Raw genomic sequence first — 18,727 nt, 5'->3', positions numbered from 1 at the left:
ACCACCTGACAAAAATTAACCCAGAAGGCTGTAGAGGTGATTTGTTTTCTTTATTTCTGATGACAGTTAAATAGCTTGACTAAAACTCTTGGTTCCCTAAATGGCTTTTCTGCTTTTGGATGGTGGTAGCCTGGGGAACGTAAGGAAAGCAGATGTCTCCCAAAACTGGGAATAAAATACATGGTTTATTCCAATACATTCCAGGAAACCCCATTTCCAAGCTCTTTAAACTAAAACATTACTGTAAACATGTTGGCCTAAAATTTTTCAGAGCTAGAAAATTTCAGAACAATAGCTGCCAGTTGCCACCATGATGTTAGGAAATTCTCAATAATTCTTACATGATGGTTGTCTACATAGAGATGAAACACTTGACTAAATTGTCAGCAGCACAATTGTGTCCATACAGACAGATAGAACAAATCCAATGCTGTGACGTAGTTTAAATGTGCACATGTTAACTGATTAGAGAGCTAGAAAATGGGGGGTATTTTTAGCAGCATATGATAAATATATTTCTGACTGTTGAATATTGTTTAACTGCTTTGTTCTAGTTACTGGGGATTATATAGTAGGAAGTAATACAGACAGATGTCACGTCCTGATGGGCCTTGTATTTCAGGGATGAAATGGGATTTTGTTGGCGCCAAGACCTGATTGCTTTGCCAGTTACCCTCACCCCTGGCTCACGAGGAAAGTGTATTGAGGAGATTCTCGAGGAACAACATGAGTTTTAATATCATAAGCTTCTGCCCTGAATTGAAAGGTAATTTTTTGTTGAGGAGGGCTGAGCCACACTTATCCACAATGCCTCCTTCGGCATAGGCCCTAGATAACCCAAAGTGTGTTCTCTCAAACAGATGGAGAAAATTAGAGGATAGAAAATATCAAGAGTGTTACTGAGGATGCTGCCAGCTGAACCACCATTTATGTTTTTCATAGAACAAAACTTCAAGGGGTTTAGGTAGTCAGAGTGTGGCCAGCTTTTCCTTGGAAGTATTTACGCAAGGAAGATGTTTTATATTCTGGAAGAGGGCATATGTGAAGGGCATTTCGGAATGATGTAAGGTGTATGCACAGGTCATGTGATGGAGTGGTCTGGGGTAGGCTCAGACCACTCGTGACAGGCCACATGTGATAGGCCTCGAAGTTCGCCACTACAAGCATGGAGCCCATATCCACAATAACTTCAAGCACAGAAGCTGGGCTGTGGGGTGGAGTAGTTCACGCCAAAAATCACAACTTGGTTTGGAAAATGAGAGGGAAGAGAAACTTCCCTAAAGAGAATTAGAAAAAGTAAAACTCATGAGGTAAAGCTGTATAGATTTGAAATAATAAATCCTTACAATTTTTACTTCCACTGGTCGATGGCAGGGTTTCTTAATCTTAGCAGTCTTAACCTTTTGAGTCAGATAATTTTTAATTCTTCTTGCAGAGGAGAAGAGAGGGTACAGGCTGTTCTGTGCAAGATGGCATGCTTAGCAGCATCCATAGCCTGTACTCACTAAGTGCCAGTAGCAACCCCCAGTTTTGACAACCCAAGATGTCTCCAGACATTTTCTTCCCTGGAGGCAAAAACAGCCCTGGTTGGGAAGCACTGGTTTATGAATAGAAATAAAACTGTAGTGTTCTCCAGCCAAACAAACAACAACAAAATTAAACAGCATGTTTTCAATTTATTGCCTTCCTTGGCTAGTACATAGCTGACTACAATTAAAGCTTCCAGTTAGAAATTCTTCCTGGGCTTAAAAAAAAAAAAGCTATCAAGAGAAGCAATTTAGTAAGCTGGATTTTAGGAATATGCTGTTAATTTTGCCTAAAATGTGGCATGTAAGGGGAGAGTTATGTAATCATTTTAAGTAAATAAGTGTTTCATTAAAAAAAAAATACCCTTAAAATGGTTTGATTCAAAAATACTGAAATCTCTTATTGTAGAAGCATAAATCTGAATAGTTTTGTTATTTAAATATAACTTACTGTGAAATCGTCAAGGAACATAGCTAATCGAACCTACCATTCTAGCCTACATCATCCTGTGCATTTCACAAAATCCTAATGAAAACTACACGAAGCTCAAAGTATAGATAAACATATCAGAGTTGACAACCGTGAAACCATGCTATCCAAAGGCTATGTGCTCTGAGGAATTCCTGTTAGCTACAGCACATGTAGGATCAATGAAGGAAGAAAATGAAGGCTCCTGGGAGACAAAATTATGCCAGGACAAAGCTGAAGAAGAGCAACACCTGTCGGAAATGTCCTAAGATGAATTTCGAAAGGTGCCAGGCTTGGAGGTGGGGCAGGCACCGCCGGAAAAGACACTTTCCCTTTGGGACTTCCTTTGCGTGTGACAAGAACAGCACTTGATGCCCTTAGAATAGTTCCTGGAACATCTGAATAAATATCTGTAGAATGGCTGAATCAGGGGTGGGGACTGGCGTTCAGGTGGGGGCCCCCTCAATAGTATGACCACAACGGAGGCTCCACCTGGCAGGGAGTCATCCTGATGCTACAGGAGCTCGTCTCTGGATTAGGAGGTCCTGTTCTACTTCCAGTTGCAAATATTACATATATTTATGTATGTGAGTGCATATATATATATATATATATATATATATATATATACATACACACACACACAGCCGCCCAACAAGTTCCCCTTGCCCGCTGCCTAGACAGAGCTGATTTATCAAGATAGGGGAATTGCAATAGAGAAAGAGTCATTCTTGCAGAGCCAGCTGGGCGGAAAACTGGAGTTTTATTATTGCTCAAATCAGTCTCCCCGAGCGTTTGGGATCAGAGTTTTTAAGGATAATATGGCAGGGGCTCAGGAAGCGGGGAGTGCTGATTGGTCAGGTTGGAGATGGAATCACAGGGGGATCAAAGTGAGGTTTTCTTGCTGCCTTCTGTTCCTGGGTGGGATGGCAGAACTGGTTGAGCCACATTACTGGTTGGGGTGGTGTTGATGGCAGCGGCCCATCTGGAGAGGCTGCTGCCAAGATGCCAGCTGCAGCAGGGGAGGTGTCGCAGGGCCGCGCGCTTCCTGGAGCCCCTGGGAGCTGAGAACAGGAAGGAAAGAGCCCTGCCGGCTTCTGAGCTGGTAGGGAGGGAGCTCTGCAGTCCCAGGCGCAAGGGTAGCTGCCCAGCCATGGCTTCAGACCCGGGCATCCGTGTCCTCGTGTCCTCTGGGGCGGGGGTTGGGGGCGGTGGCCGGAGGGGAGGGGGGAGGGCACGGGAAGCCTATATTAGACCAAATATCATGTTATATTTTGTGTATTCATTTTTTAACCCATAACAATCCAAACTAGATTTTCTTACTGATTTATTTTACTTGTTTATTAATCTCATTATGTAGAATATATTTTGGAAGTTGCCTTAATAGTTTTTAGAGGAAAACAGCATAAAAATAAATAAATATGTAAAAGATGCCAGTTTTCCTTATATGTATATGTAATGGTGTAAAAAAGCACTAAATAAAATAATCCGTATAGTGTCTAGGGAAATAATTAAAGTTAGGTTTTTGGTCCTGGCGAGGTGGCTCACGCCTGTAATCCCAACACTGTGGGAGACCGTGGCTGGTGATCACTTGAGGTCACGAGTTCGAGACCAGCCTGGCCAACATAGTGAAACCCTGTCTCTACTAAAAGTACCAGAATTATCTGGGTGTGATGGCGGGCGCCTGTAATCCCAGCTACTCTGGAGGCTGAGGCAGGAGAATCGCTTGAACCTGGGAGGCAGAGGTTGCAGTGAAGAGAGATGGCACCATTGCACTCCAGCCTGGGTGACAGAACGAGACTGTGTCTCAAATACAATAAATAAATAAATAAATAATTAGGTTTTTGAAGGAATCGAGATTATAAAAGTATATTTCAGAAAAGGGTGCAGCAAATATCTTTTGAAAATGCAAGGGCAGAGGTATTTCTGGCAGAAGTAATGATATGAGACATTTACTACAATATCGTTTCTACTTATGCTTCTGTAGTTTACTAAAGGCAATTATTGTTTCATTGGAAATGTAATTAATGAACGTGACCCTCAGTACCATAGATTGGGAGCCACAAGGCTGGCCCTGGGCTGACTGTGGTTGGACTCACTCAGGAACCGGCTTGGCTGGTCTCTTTTAAATAACTGCTGCCAGCTACTGCCAGGAGTTGCAGGATGGGAGAAGGGAAGCTGACTGGCCCAGCTGATCCATTAACAGCCCTTTAATAGCACTGCAGTTGCTTGTGATGAGTGCCTGGGATTCTAGGTTTGTTTTAATAGCACTGCAGTTGCTTGTGAGGCGTGCCTGGGATTCTAGGTTTGTTTTAATCTTTCTTTTGTGAGGGGTTTCCATCTCACCCTCAACTCTGTTCTTTGCATCGTTCGGGCTACACATCCCAGTGTGTTCCCATCTCCTCCTGCCCTCTAGTCTGCTGAAGGTTTTGCATCCTGTTCTCAGCATGGACACATATCTTCTCTTTTGTCCATCACATGGTCATTTCAATAGGATGTTGGTAGAATAGGAAGAAGATGCACATGTGTTTAACTAATCATTTTTAATTAGAATGCCAGAGGTTGAATTGAAAAACAACTCATATTGAAACTGCATTTGCAATAATTATAACAGTGAGAAAATTATGGCAGTGGGGAAGATGTAATATAGCCAACATCCCTCTTATATTTTACCTTCATGTTGCCTTAATTATTACCAGGCTTAGGATGGGCTAGCTTTGGGAGACATGTAGTTTACAGTTTAAATAATAATAGTCCGTCTCCAAAACCCAACCACCTTTATAAAGCTAATGAGAGACCACCAGGCTGGGAGGAGAGGAGCCTGAATTCTGCAAAGGTGTAGACATAAAAGACTGCCAGCCATTATTCCAGAGGTCACGAGATATGCACACCTGTAAGTCACCAGTCAGCAGGAGCTATAATCTTGGAAGGCCAGAGCTACAACCAGACATGTGCTCAGGAGAAAGGGGACTGCAGCAGGGAGAAGAGTGGGCAGCAGGAAAAATGTATCTCTGCCTCCCAGGTTCAAGCGATTCTCCTGCTTCAGCCTCCCAAGTAGCTGGGATTACAGGCACTTTGGGAGGCTGAGACAGATGGATCACCTGAGGTCAAGAGTTCAAGACCAGCCTGGCTAACATGATGAAACCCCATCTCTACTAAAAATACAGGCTTAAGATTTAAAATAAAATAAAATAAAATAGTAAACATCCCTACCAGCCTGCTGAATTGACCTTAGAGAGTAGGGTGTGTAGTGGGTGTGACTCTCACTGTCACCATTGCTAAGTGCTTACTGACATCTTTCAGTCTTGGGGACCCATCCTCTGCTAAACTCTGCCATAAGAAGGTCATACATCCCCACTGCCTGTGATGTCTCAGTTTTGTTTTCTCGTTTCCTCTTACCTTTATGCAATCAGTTTCTAGGAAGATGTTGTTTTTTTCTTTTTTATGATTGAAAGAATTTGGTTAGTTTGACCCCATACCATTTCACTTTCAGCACGTGCTCTCTACGGTTAATGTCATCCTTGGGAAGCCCGTCTTGAACACCTGGAAGGTTTTACAACAGCAGTGGACCAATCAGAGTTCACAGCTACTACATTCAGTGGAAAGATTTTCCCAAGCACTACAATTAGGAAATAGCCCTCCTTTGTCCTTCTCCCAAACTAATGTGCAGATGAGCAGCATGGTAATCATGTCCAGCCACCCAAAAATCTATCAACAGAGGTTTGTTTTCCCATACTTTGACCTCTGGGGCAATGTGGTCATTGACAAGAGCTATCTAGAAAACTTGCCATCAGATTCACCTATTGTCACCATGGCTTTCCCAACTCTCCAAGCCATCCTTGCCCAGGGTATCCAGGAAAATAATTTTGCAGAGAGCTTAGTGATGATGACCACTGTCAGCCACAATGTGACTATGCCATTCAGGATTTCAATGACTTTTAAGAACAACAGCCCTTCAGGCGGCGAAACAACATGTGTCTTCTGGAACTTCAGGCTTTCCAACAACACGGGGCGGGGTGGGACAGCAGTGGGTGCTATGTTGAAGAAGGTGATGGGGACAATGTCACCTGTATCTGTGACCACCTAACATCATTCTCCATTCTCATGTCCCCTGACTCCCCAGATCCTGGTTCTCTCCTGGGAATACTATTGGATATTATTTCTTATGTTGGGGTGGGCTTTTCCATCTTCAGCTTGGTGGCCTGTCTAGTTGTGGAAACTGTGGTGTGGAAATCAGTGACCAAGAACCAGACTTCCTATATGCGCCACACCTGCATAGTGAATATTGCTGCCTCCGTTCTGGTCGCCAACACCTGGTTCATTGTGGTCGCTGCCATCCAGGACAATCACTACATACTCTGCAAGACAGCCTGTGTGGCTGCCAACTTCTTCATCCACTTCTTCTACCTCAGCATCTTCTTCTGGATGCTGACACTGGGCCTCATGTTGTTCTATCGCCTGCTTTTCATTCTGCACGAAACAAGCAGGTCCACTCAGAAAGCCATTGCCTTCTGTCTTGGCTACAGCTGCCCTACCTGCCATCTCGGTCATCATGCTGGGAGCCACCCAGCCCTGGGAAGTCTATATGAGGAAGAATGTCTGTTGGCTCAACTGGGAGGACACCAAGGCCCTGCTGGCTTTTGCCATCCCAGCACTGATCATTGTGGTGGTGAACATAACCATCACTATTGTGGTCATCACCAAGATCCTGAGGCCTTCCATTGGAGACAAGCCATGCAAGCAGGAGAAGAGCAGCCTGTTTCAGATCAGCAAGAGCACTGGGGTCCTCACGCCACTCTGGGGCCTCACTTGGGGTTTTGATCTCACCACTGTGTTCCCAGGGACCAACCTTGTGTTCCATATCGTATTTGCCATCCTCAATGTCTTCCAGGTGAGTTTTACAGTGCGGGACTTTCAGGAAGATTTTATCCCTGTAGGACAAATTAATGATAGAAACACAAACAAGAGTAGGAATGGGGAAGGATTTCAGCCCAGAGGAAGCCTCAGCTCTAAAGAGTAGTAATAATGAGAATTCAATGAGATGGAAAGAACACATTCTTCTGATCCTATGGAACCTCATGCTTTTTATCACCTACATTATAATTTAGTGTCATTTCCCAGTCTCTGCTAAATACCCTGATTACACCAGTAATAGGAAAATCCCCATTTGTCTAAGATTATCTTGATGCAGTCTATTATCTCCTAAATGAAAATCCTGTCTTTGTGAGGACAGGGATTGCCCTTTTCTTGTTCATCACTATACCTCTATGCCTGATAGAGACCTTGGTACAGAGTAGGTTCTCAATAATCATTTGAATGAAATAAATCCTGTGTACCACATAGCAGCTTCTCTGGAAACATCAAAAATCAAAGAACGAATGTCCTGTGAATGCCAGACAACCTGCTTGATTGTACTACAATGAAAAAACATCTTCTTTGCTCTCCTGCAGCACGTAACTAATTACAATGCAGACCAGTTTGTTAGAAGAAATATAACAGAGGTATAGATAGCAAGCCTTTAAACCACAAGGAAGGAAGTGATTAATTCTGTTTCACCCAGTGGAGAGGTGGTAATATAGGAAAAAACCTGCCCAAGGATTGAGGCCACTGTGAGCTTGTGAAGAGGCAGAGGCTGGAGGTGCACTTGAGATACTGCTTTCAGGATGCTTGTGCCAAGAACATATGAACCTTAATTTCTGCTACTGGGCCTGTGTCTCCAAGCTATAAAGTTCATATGTAATGACCTTCATGATATGCCTCATTTGGAAGGAACTAGTTATCCCACCCCATAGCCAAGATTCTCATCACAACTATGTGAGGAATATTGTAGACACAAGAGGTGTATAAATAGCATAACCAACAGGACCTCCAGTTCTCAACCAAAGGAAAATGGGAAAATAGAAAATATCCTCCTAACATCATAACATTTAGAGTCCCTTGGTGTGGACCAACTGCCTCTCATTGAACAGTATCATGTACTGGACTCATTCCATAAACTCAGATAGAAAAAGAAGTAGTACAAATTTAACACCAGGTTAATAGTACTTTCTCTTTTGCTGGACAATAGACTATAATTAAAATGCACTTCTTTTTAATCTTTTTTCCTCAGGGATTATTCAGTTTACTCTTTGGATGCCTCTAGGATCTGAAGGTAAGAGCAATGACAGTTTCATGTTTCTAGAAAAGCGTGAAGTGCTTCTGGCATGTTGAAGTTATGATAGCTTCTTTTTAACAATGCAGGTACAGGAAGCTTTGCTGAATAAGTTTTCATTGTTGAGATGGTCTTCACAGCACTCAAAGGTAAACCTTTTCTCTGCAGAGACTTTTCATTTTATAACCTCATGTATTCCACTAGCATTCTGAAGTAAAGAGTACTACATTTTTTCTTCAGGATTTTGATCAATTAGGCTAAATATATTGCATCCTCAAACCCATCTCCCTCAACAGCTATATTTGGCATAGATCATTCCATTGTTTTTGCTTCTCAAGTCATTCTGCCTATTAAACAGAGCCATAGAGCTGTCATTGAGATGCTACTCCACATATTTAAATAGGGTTTAAAATAATATATGATATAAACTGAAGGTTGAAATCAAATGTTCAATGAGAAGCAGTCTTCTGGGGGGATTCAAGGCATTAGAGAAAACAAGTTGAAGAATAATAATGGATAAAATTTTCTATAGTTCATTTTGGAACATAACTATTGCCCTTGGATATATCTGACTGCCTTTCACATGTCAGAAAATACTAGAAGCCTAACAAACAATAAAACTTGTATTTGACAGTTATTTTTCTAATACAGATGACATGATTCCAGTATTTTAATGTGACCTCTGGGGGTGGGACTAGAGATGCCGGCAGTGACCACTAGAGGGTGGAAAATCAATCCTCCTAGGGATGTAAACAGCTTTGGTCCCACAAATTTGCTTTGTGATTTTCCCTTTTTTTCTCTCTTCTAGTCAACATCCCTGGGTTCATCCACACCTGTGTTTTCTATGAGTTCTCCAATATCAAGGAGATTTAACAGTTTGTTTGGTAAAACAGGTGAGTAGTGGCCTCTATGTTCTCCCTGCTTGCCCAGAACACATTTGGTCAAATGGGGAGCCTCAACACCCCTACTCTTTCACCCCACTAATGGCATTTACCTAAAATGTCCTCTTTTGGGGTAGAGGTTAAATAGAGGAACTTACATTTTCACAAATCACCAAAAAGTGGGTACAGAGGGCAGCTGCCTTTGTTGGGAACTTATAATAACTCATAAAGAATAAGATTTGGAGAATCTAGACAATGATTTGGAGAGCCGTCTGTCAAAATATCATCCATCAAAATAAGAACTGTAAATTGCTGGCCTTGTCAAACACAGAGTTCTTCTCAAATTATGTCAAATAAGAGTAGATAGGTCATGTTTCAGGGTTACGGGGCAGCAAAGAATACATTTAGAAAATCTTACTACAGGATCTCACTATGTAGGTTTGTTTTCCTTTTGTGTTCCTTTTATAAAGTGTGCTTGTGTTACACATGGAAGCACATAGAAGTGTGCATGCATTACATAAGGGAACACCCTAGTTAGTTATTCTATTAGAAATATTCACAGTTAAATTTCTACCTTGGAGATATGAAATGAATGGAATTAATAACTTTGGGCAACAGATCTTAGCTATTCTAGCAAATTGAAACCCCTGTCCCATGCCACCATCCCTCCCTGACAGGAAAATAAGCCCCAGGATTTCTTCTAGCTTTTTGAAACTCAACAGATCTCACAAATGCAGAGTTGAGAAATGCATCAATGTTCCAGATTAAGGCTTTTCACATACAAGCAAATTTTTTGAATGCCTATAACTGTTAAAACTCCAGAGGACTTGGGTTCTTTTCTGCTTCAATTTAATGAATTACCTATGAAACTGGGGGACCTTCACTTCTGATTATGAAAGTCCCAATTGGGCATGTTTGGGGGGCCCCATAAGTACCGTAATTTGGTTTATGTTGTCAGCAGCCCCTAAGATCCCCCCAGGCCATGACAGAAACTTTGTTAGCGGTGGCGGTTCAGCAATTTGATGGTAGGGTGGGCACTTCAACCCTTTTCTTGCCCGACACACACTCTCCACCCACTCCCTGTGCACAGTCCCCACCTCCACGCAGACACAAGCCTGTGCAGTTGCTCAGAGGCTGCCTTCCTTGCTGCACTGATTCTCAGCAGTTCTGTTGACGTTCCTGACTCCTGCTTCTTTTCTGGTCCTGCCTTTTCTCTCCCTATAATTTTCTCTTTTCTTTCCCTTTACTCTCTTTACAAACCTCCACTTTCAGTAGAGCTTCCAGGTGCCTCCCAAGAGCTTCCTTAAGTCACCACAACCCAAGAGGACCAGGGAGATTCCCTCATGCAGATGTTCCCAGACCATGCATGTGATGGCATATGGAGGGCTTCCCACCTTGACATCTTCCTGTCCTTTGTAGAAACCTGGCTGCTGGTATGATGTGAAGTAGTGACTGCTTGTTGGCTGCCACACATGCATGAGAATGACAACTCTGTTAGTTCTCTGGCATTTCTAGGTCTTGGGAGGAGGGCAGGTATGGGTTGGTTTCCAGGCATGGCTGAGTTTACCTAGTGCCTAGACCACTGCTCCCCTGGGTCCCTTAGGAGATGTTCACACCCCAAAGTTCATGATGGCTTGTCTTCAAGGCTGAGTTGCTGCTCTTTTTTTCAGGAACATATAATGTTGCCACCCCAGAAGCAACCAGCTCATCCCTGGAAAACTCATCCAGTGCTTATTCGTTGCTCAACTAAGAACGGGATAATCCAACATACGTGACCTCCTGGGGACAGTGGATGGATGTGCTTTTAAAAAGAGATCCTTGCAAAGCAATGGAGAACGTGTTCTTGGGGCAGGTTTCCAGGAGCAGATGCCAAAAAGACTTTCATAGAGAAGAGGCTTTCTTTTGTAAAGACAGACTGAAAATAATTGTTATGTTTATGTTTGTTCCCTCCCCCTCCCCCTCCCCCTTGTGTGATACTACATGTGTATAGTATTTAAGTGAAACTCAAGCCCCCGAAGGCCCAACTTCTCTGTCTATACTGTAATATAGAATTTCAAAGAGACATTTTCACTTTCTACACATTGGGCACTAAGATAAGCTTTGATTAAAATAGTAAGTAAAAGACAACCTAGGAAATACTTCAGTGAATTCTAAGAAGGAAGGAAGGAAGAAAGGAAGGAAAGAAGGGAGGGAAACAGGAAGAAAGGGAAAAAGAAGAAAAAGAGAAAGATGAAAATAGGAACAAATATAGACAAACAACATTAAGGGCCACGTTTTAAGATTTCCATGTTAATGATCTAATATAATCACTCAGATAGTGCAACATTGAGAATTTTTTTTTAATGGCTCAAAAATGGAAACTGAAAGTAAGTCATGGGGAGTGAATACTTTGGGCAGTGTCTTCCTGATGTCTTCTTAGCTAAGAGGAGAAAAAAAAGGCTGAAAAAATAGGGAAGAAATTCCTTCATCAGAACGACTTCAAGTGGATAATAATATTTATAAGAAATGAATGGAAGGAAATATGATTCTCCTGAGGATAACTTTGTATGTTAAGGTTTGAACTAAGTGAATGTATCTGCAGAGGAAGTATTATAAAGATACATCATTAGATCCAAGTGCTGATTGAATTTTTATCGTTTATCAGAAAAGCCTTGTATTTTAGTTCGTTCCATATTTTGAAAGCAAAAAATATATGTTTTATATACCTTTCACTTGCCAAATTTGATATATTGCACTGAAGACAGACCCTGTCATATATTTAATGGCTTCAAGCAGGTACTTCTCTGTGCATTATAGAATAGATTTTAATAATCTTATTGCATTGTACATTATTATTGCTGTTGTCACTGTTATTGTTACTGTGGATAATGGCCCTTGGTGTGTTGCATAGCTCCCTAGGTATTCTCTGTTTCCATCTTTACTTTCCCAGACCAATATACATTAAGCATTTTGCATGGTCTAACTTGTGTTTATTCCAACCACTTGGAAAGCTCCTGGAAAGAAATTTTACATTTGGCTGTTCTATGCTGCCAATGACACTTGACCTTGTTGAACAAATGGCAGAGACTTTCCCAAGGATTTGATTGTTTGTGAATTATCTGCATGTGTGCTTTTTTTCATGTGTATGTATTTCATTAAAAAATATAAATACTTATGAAAATTGCATCCATATTAGAGTTAACCATGTGCTATTGATACAGCAACCCTACATTGCAAATAAAAGTCCGATCCCAAAAGGAGAATGAGACAAAAATAGAGATGTGGGGCTACTTAGGATATGTGGGCTGTGTGGCAACAGAAATGGGCCCAGCCATTAGGAAGATGGGGCAAAAGAGGCTGAGATTCAACAGCCATTTCTTTATTGAGGTTCAAAGGAGTTTTCTTTTAATATTTTAACCTTTAAAGTATCTTCTTTTTATTTTTAATTTTAAATTCTACTTAAATTCTACTTCTGCCTCTCTTTTCTTCATGGGGAAGGAGAGGTATGGGACAGAGGTGGGACAGTTGATGTAAATGAACTCTTTATTTCTACATATTCACAAATTACATAGACATCTACTTCCACATTTGCCTGAGAATTGTCACATCACTGTCCCAAATGAATGGTGCATTACTGAAAGTCCCTAAAGGAAATCATTGTTATGCTATAAGTGCATGCCTTGTTCTTCAGGAATGATCAACTTTGGGCAGAGCTTGATACTAAGAAGATGGAGACAGAGGTTGGGTTGGGGGAAATCCCTTGAATTAGAATTAGAATTAGAGAAAGAAGGCCTTTGACTGATTTGGTTCCTGGAGTTATATCAAGAAGAATCGAGCCAGGCTTGGAGCACGATGTTAGCAGGGCTATCTTGACATGATCAATCAAGGAAAGCACACAGTATCAGGAGCAGGATGTGGTTGTCATGTTCAAAAATTCAGTGGGGCAAGAAACGCTGAACTTCCACCCACTTCAGCCAGGATCCCTTGGGGAATCACTGTGTTCAACCCTGTGAAGGGAACTTTCATCATAGCAGGAGCCTGTGGGAGTTACACAGGATGTGGATCTGGCCCACTGCTCCATTTGTTAACTGGGGCATGTTCCCTTATCCCCAACACACACAAATACACACATGCACACTTGTGCACATGTGCACATACATGCATGCATGTGTTTCACCCTTTCAAGCCACAGCACTGGGTCCAAATTCCAGAAAAGCTATGAAAGCAAATAATTGGAGAAACACTTGCTGGTTTTCTGCCCACTGCAATACACATTAGCCCAGCCACTACGCTTTCCCAGGAAAATCCTAAAATGAACAGTAGAATTCAAAATTGTAGAACAGCAGTTATGAAGCTGAGAATTTTATGAATGCAGGAGCCTCATTTGGCCCTGAGGTTGCCATCTCTCAATCAGTAATGATTACAAGGCTATTAGTAGCAGATTCCTGAGAATGAAGGCACATGGAGTTGTGCGATCTACTTTGTTCGTAAGGTGCCCAGTGCTTCCCTGTGTTCCTGACATCTCTCAGTGTATAAAGTCCATTCCCTGAGCCTAAACTTTCTTGCATTAAGAGCTTTCCATTAAGTCAGTTTCTTGCAAAGGGCTTTGTCCTAATGAGTCAGAGTCTGTGAGGTTAGAACATTCACAAATGAGAAGCTAATACAGATTACAGGAATATTCTCTGGGAATATTCTAAGTCCAGACTAACACATCATCTCCTGAGTAAGCCAGATGTCTGCTATCCTCCTCCCCCACTTCTTATTGTTTGCATGGGGAAATGGTTAAATAAATGTCTGTGGGGTTTTCAGGTTTTCGCTAAGGCCAGAAATTAAGAAAGACTGTGGGAAGTCACGGCCTTTTGTGGTTTGTATAGAGAATTTCAAAGAGATCCATGTTGGAATGCTTCAGGAAAAAAAAAAAAAGTTACATGGAGATGAGAAAGATTACAGTAATTGCTAAGTATAGAAAGGAGGTGTGGGTGAGTTATTGAGGTGAATGGAGCAGAAAGTCACAATCATTTGAAGAAAAAAAGAAATAGGTGGTCCTAGAAATGCCAGGTAGGTGGAATGCATTTATTTTGTGCCATGTGATGGTGAAGTCAAATAAGCCCTCCTCATCCAAAAGAGAAAACCCAGTGAGTGACCCAGGCCAGTAAAAGACTGATTCTTCAAGTGTCCAAAATGAAGGTGGAACTTACAGGGAACTTACCTCTTGATTGTGTTTTTAAAAGGGCAACCGGAATAGCGTCTCATCATTTCAAGAGGACAGTAGTTTAGCTTTAATATTAGGTTCTGTTGGTTTCTAAAATTATCACTTGGGATTTAAAATCACATCATGTATGCCAGCACACAAATATGCTTCCTTTCCATACTATAACAATGAAATATCTAATGAGATCTCGTGAGCTGTCTTATCGGGGGACCTGCCCCGATAATCACGTAGGTTCTTTTTTATTTTCCTAAGCGTCGACTGGCTTGAGAAATAAAAGGACAGAGTGCAAAGGAGAGAAATTTTAAAGCTGGGCGTCCGGGGGAGACATCACACATTGGTAGGATCTGTGATGCCCCACAAGCCACAAAAACCAGCAAGTTTTTATTAGGGATTTTCAAAAGGGGAGGGAGTGTGCGAATAGGTGTGGGTGACAGACATCAAGTACTTAACAGGGTAATAGAATATCACAAGGCAAGTGGAGGCAGGGCGAGATCACAGGACCACAGGATGGAGGCGAAATTAAAATTGCTAATGAAGTTAGCACCATTGTCATTGATAACATCTTATCAGGAGGCAGGGTTTTGAGATCAACCGGTCTGACCAAAATTTATTAGGCGGGAATTTCCTCTTCCTAATAAGCCTGGGAGCGCTATGGGAGACTGGAGTTTATTTCACCTCTGCAATCTCAACCATAAGAGACAGGTACGCCCCGGGGGGGCCAGTTCAGAGACCTACCCCTAGGTGTGCATTCTCTTTCTCAGGGACGTTCCATGCTGGGAAAAAGAATTCATCGATATTTCTCCCATTTGCTTTTGAAAGAAGAGAAATATGGCTCTGTTCTGCCCGGCTCACCAGAGGTCAGAGTTTAAGGTTATCTCTCTTATTCCCTGAACAATTGCTGTTATCCTCTTCTTTTTTCAGGGTGCCCACGTTTCGTATTGCTCAGACACACATGCTGTACAATTTGTGTAGTTAACGCAATTATTACAAGGTCCTGGAACGATATACATCCTCCTCAACTGACAGGGGATTAAGAGATTAAAGACAGGAATAGGAAATTACAAGGGTATTGATTGGGGAAGTGATAAGTGTCCATGAAATCTTTACAATTTATGTTTAGAGATTGCAGTAAAGACAGGCATAAGAAATTACAAAAGTATTAATTTGGGGAACTAATAAATGTCCATAAAATCTTCACAATCCACGTTCTTCTGCCATGGCTTCAGCCGGTCCCTCCGTTTGGGGTCCCTGACTTCCAGCAACACTGTCTCTGTAGTAATTGTTTGCCTTCTTGCAATGCGGTGCTGCTGCCTCTCAGGCTTCCGCATGTCACCCAGAACGCAGCTCTATTCTCCAAACAGCGAACGATCCTTTCCATCTTCCAGGTATGGGGGATCCTTTCCATCTTCCAGGTATGGGGGAGGCCGGCAGCTCGCCCCTGAGCTCAACTGGCTGGCAGGGCTGATGGCTTCCCTCACACCATCCGCACTCCCAAGCCGTGTGCAAAGATCCAGCACGTTATAGAAGGTTTAAACAAGGGTCCTTGAAGTAAAGTTTTCAGAACCAATTGTCTGGCAAACAAACAGATGCCTGTTCCAACATTTGTGTGAGGATGGCTTGAAATTTTCATTGACAGCTGAAAATAGAGCCCTCATGTCCTATAGATGAATATAAAGGATGTGAGGGCTCTATTTATCCTCTAGCACATTCTAGAGGGAAACCAAGTTTCCCACTTTTAGTGGACAGAAGAAGAAAAGAGGGGAGATGGGCCAACTCCCGAAGTCCGCTCTATGCCAGACACAAGTTCTGATCTCCAAATACCATCTGTATGTGTCCGGGGTGGGCGTGGGGGCCTTGGTCATGGTGTCCTATGATTCAGACACAACCGTCCTGTCTATTCTTTTTTTTTTTTTTGAGACGGAGTCTCACTCTGTCCCCCAGGCTGGAGTGCAGTGGCGCCATCTCGGCTCACTGCAAGCTCCGCCTCCCGGGTTCACGCCATTCTCCTGCCTCAGCCTCCGGAGTAGCTGGGACTACAGGCGCCCGCTACCACGCCCTGCTAATTTTTTTTTATTTATTTATTTTTAGTAGAGACGGGGTTTCACCGTGTTAGCCAGGATGGTCTCGATCTCCTGACCTCATGATCCACCCGCCTCGGCCTCTCAAAGTGCTGGGATTATTCTTAAATAATTTTATACACACCCATTTTTCCCCTTTTACCGTAAACTTTGAAATGAAGTTGAAAGGCCACCAGTGTCCATGACAGGTCCCTCTGCACACATGGTGGCATGGTTAGGAGATACATGAGCCTGTTCCCACCCCAGGGTTTTTATTCTGTCATGCAGAGCCATGTGAAGGATGCCGGTGACTATTGAAGCCTAAACAGAACAAACCCAGGAGCCCGGGGGGAAAAATGGCTTTATTCTCAGTATGAAAGTCAAGAGCACCTGATTGGGCAAGTGGTGGGCAGATTGCTGTCACGGCCCACTTCCGATGACATTAAACAACAAAACCCAGGAATGACTTTGGACCCTGCCTTTTTCGGATTTTGATTGGTGCCATCCTGGTTCTTCCATCCTGCCAGCCAGCCGGCACCCCAGCAGTTGCGGGAAAAGGAATTTGACTTTGATTAACCGAGAAAAACTGTGCATGCGTTTTCTGTTTTTTCTGGAATTGTGAGGGTTTTCCCATGCCCCAGGGGCTCCCTCACAACTGTCCTATCCCAAGCATTCCCGACAGGAATCTCCAGCTGGGTTGGAGTGACAGCTGGCTTCCAGCACCGCAGCTCCGCAACCACTGCTGGCGTCTCCTGAGGCTCGCGCGCCCCTGGTGGGCGTGAGAGGAGGCGTCCCCGCGGCGGTCCGGCCTCAGGAAGCCCGTGGGAGGCAGAGTCAGTCCCGCGGATGACGCGCCCAGTGGGCTACGTTCAGGAAGTCATTTGATCATATGGGCAGAGCGAAGGTCAAGGCATAGTGGATAACAGAAACCAGAAATGAAAAAAATCTCTTTCACTCCCGCCTCCTAACTTTCATATTATGATCCTTACAGGGGAAAGGGTAGTCAGAAAGCCACGTAGGACTGTGGAGGGAGAGAAATCCCAGTCACGTCGTTTCGGTGCGTGAAAGGCAAAGGAAATTTCGGGCCCCCAATCACTATGCAAAAAGGAAAAAAGTAAGATGGAAGCTGAGCCATGCAAGAAACAGCCTTTTCCTTCTATTGCTAAGAAAATAGCTAACAAATGAAAGGCCAGATATCTCCACAGAGAGCTACACTAGGTACACCTTTTATGTAAAGTACTGATTTACTGAGATGAATACATCACTGACTATTTTCCTACCTGCTCCTTTTCTCCTGCAATGCATGGATTATGCCATGTGACCATACCCTCCCTCTTTCGCCTCCACTTTTCCCCTTTAAATACTGAAACCTTCAAAATATCTTTGCAGAAATACACAGACCACAGGCTGTCTCTGTGATTGTGTGTTCCATTCTTCCAGGCATGTTCTTAACCTTGGTAAAATAAACTTCTAAGTTGATTGAGACCTGTCTCAGAGACTGGTTTACAAGTGTGCATAGCACACCTGCAGGCAGGCATACATTTCTGAGGCATACTCGCTGAGATAGCTCCTTCCTTTCTCTGTCCCCCCCTTACTGACTGAATCTCATTTATGGCACTAACAGCAAAGCTGAAAGCCCCAGAAAAGATCTGGTTCACCCATTCCAGATAGGCTGCTGGAAGGTCGTTTGAGGAAGAAAAATGGGTGCCTTCCGTGTTTCATGGGAACCCAATACTTTTTCCATCAAGGCAGCTGCAAAAGGATTAACATAGGTGGTCTTATTCCCTTTCCTAATTCATCCATTGAAAGCCACTGCTGGCCTGGATTTTCATTTTCAATCCATCATGAATCTGCAGATGAATCTGCAGCTATCCCAGGGCAATCTGACAGTCCAGCCAGCAGCTGAGGCTGGATGGCAAGTTCCTATCCTCTGAGCACACATTGCTAACGTGTGATCTGAGAAGACCCAGGAGAAGTCAACAGGGCCAACTGCCGGCAGGGCTGGTCCTTGGTGTAGAGGGACAAGCTGAACTGGCCTTAAGTAATGAGGCAGACAGCTTCCCAGTTTGGGGGGATGTCATGCACCTTGACCTGTTGCTCCTATACCCTCGGAATAGCTCTCACACCTTCTCCTTCATGTTGGACATTCCTTTTACAAAAACAGAAATCTCAAAGACAGATAAAGTTAAGAAGATTAATCTCAGGTTAATCTCAAGGAGAGAAAAGGTATGCAAATACACCTCTGGGTGAGAAACACAGTAACTTAAATTTACCCTCAAATGGAAATGGCTGGTAACTATATAAATATATTAACCAACATTTTTTGAGCCCTTTCTGTGTACCTGCTGCTGTTCTAAGATTTTTATGCGTATAATCTCATTTAAACTCTATAGCAAACCAAAAGCAACTAAATATTCTTTTTCTTTGCATTTCTAGAGGAAAAAGCTAAGCA

The 18,727-nt window shown here is 42.9% G+C and overlaps 1 pseudogene; it reads left to right on the top strand.

Moving 5' to 3' along the window:
• Nucleotides 1-4,722: 4,722 nt before the first annotated feature.
• LOC100983096 (adhesion G protein-coupled receptor F5-like) lies at nucleotides 4,723-12,198 on the top strand (annotated as a pseudogene).
• The last annotated feature ends 6,529 nt before the right edge of the window (nucleotides 12,199-18,727 follow it).

This window comes from Pan paniscus, chromosome 11, assembly GCF_029289425.2.
Source record: "Pan paniscus chromosome 11, NHGRI_mPanPan1-v2.0_pri, whole genome shotgun sequence".
NCBI classification, from domain to species: domain Eukaryota; kingdom Metazoa; phylum Chordata; class Mammalia; order Primates; family Hominidae; genus Pan; species Pan paniscus.
The sequence above is the reverse complement of the archived record's forward strand: the minus strand, read 5'-3'. Positions and strand labels throughout refer to the sequence as shown.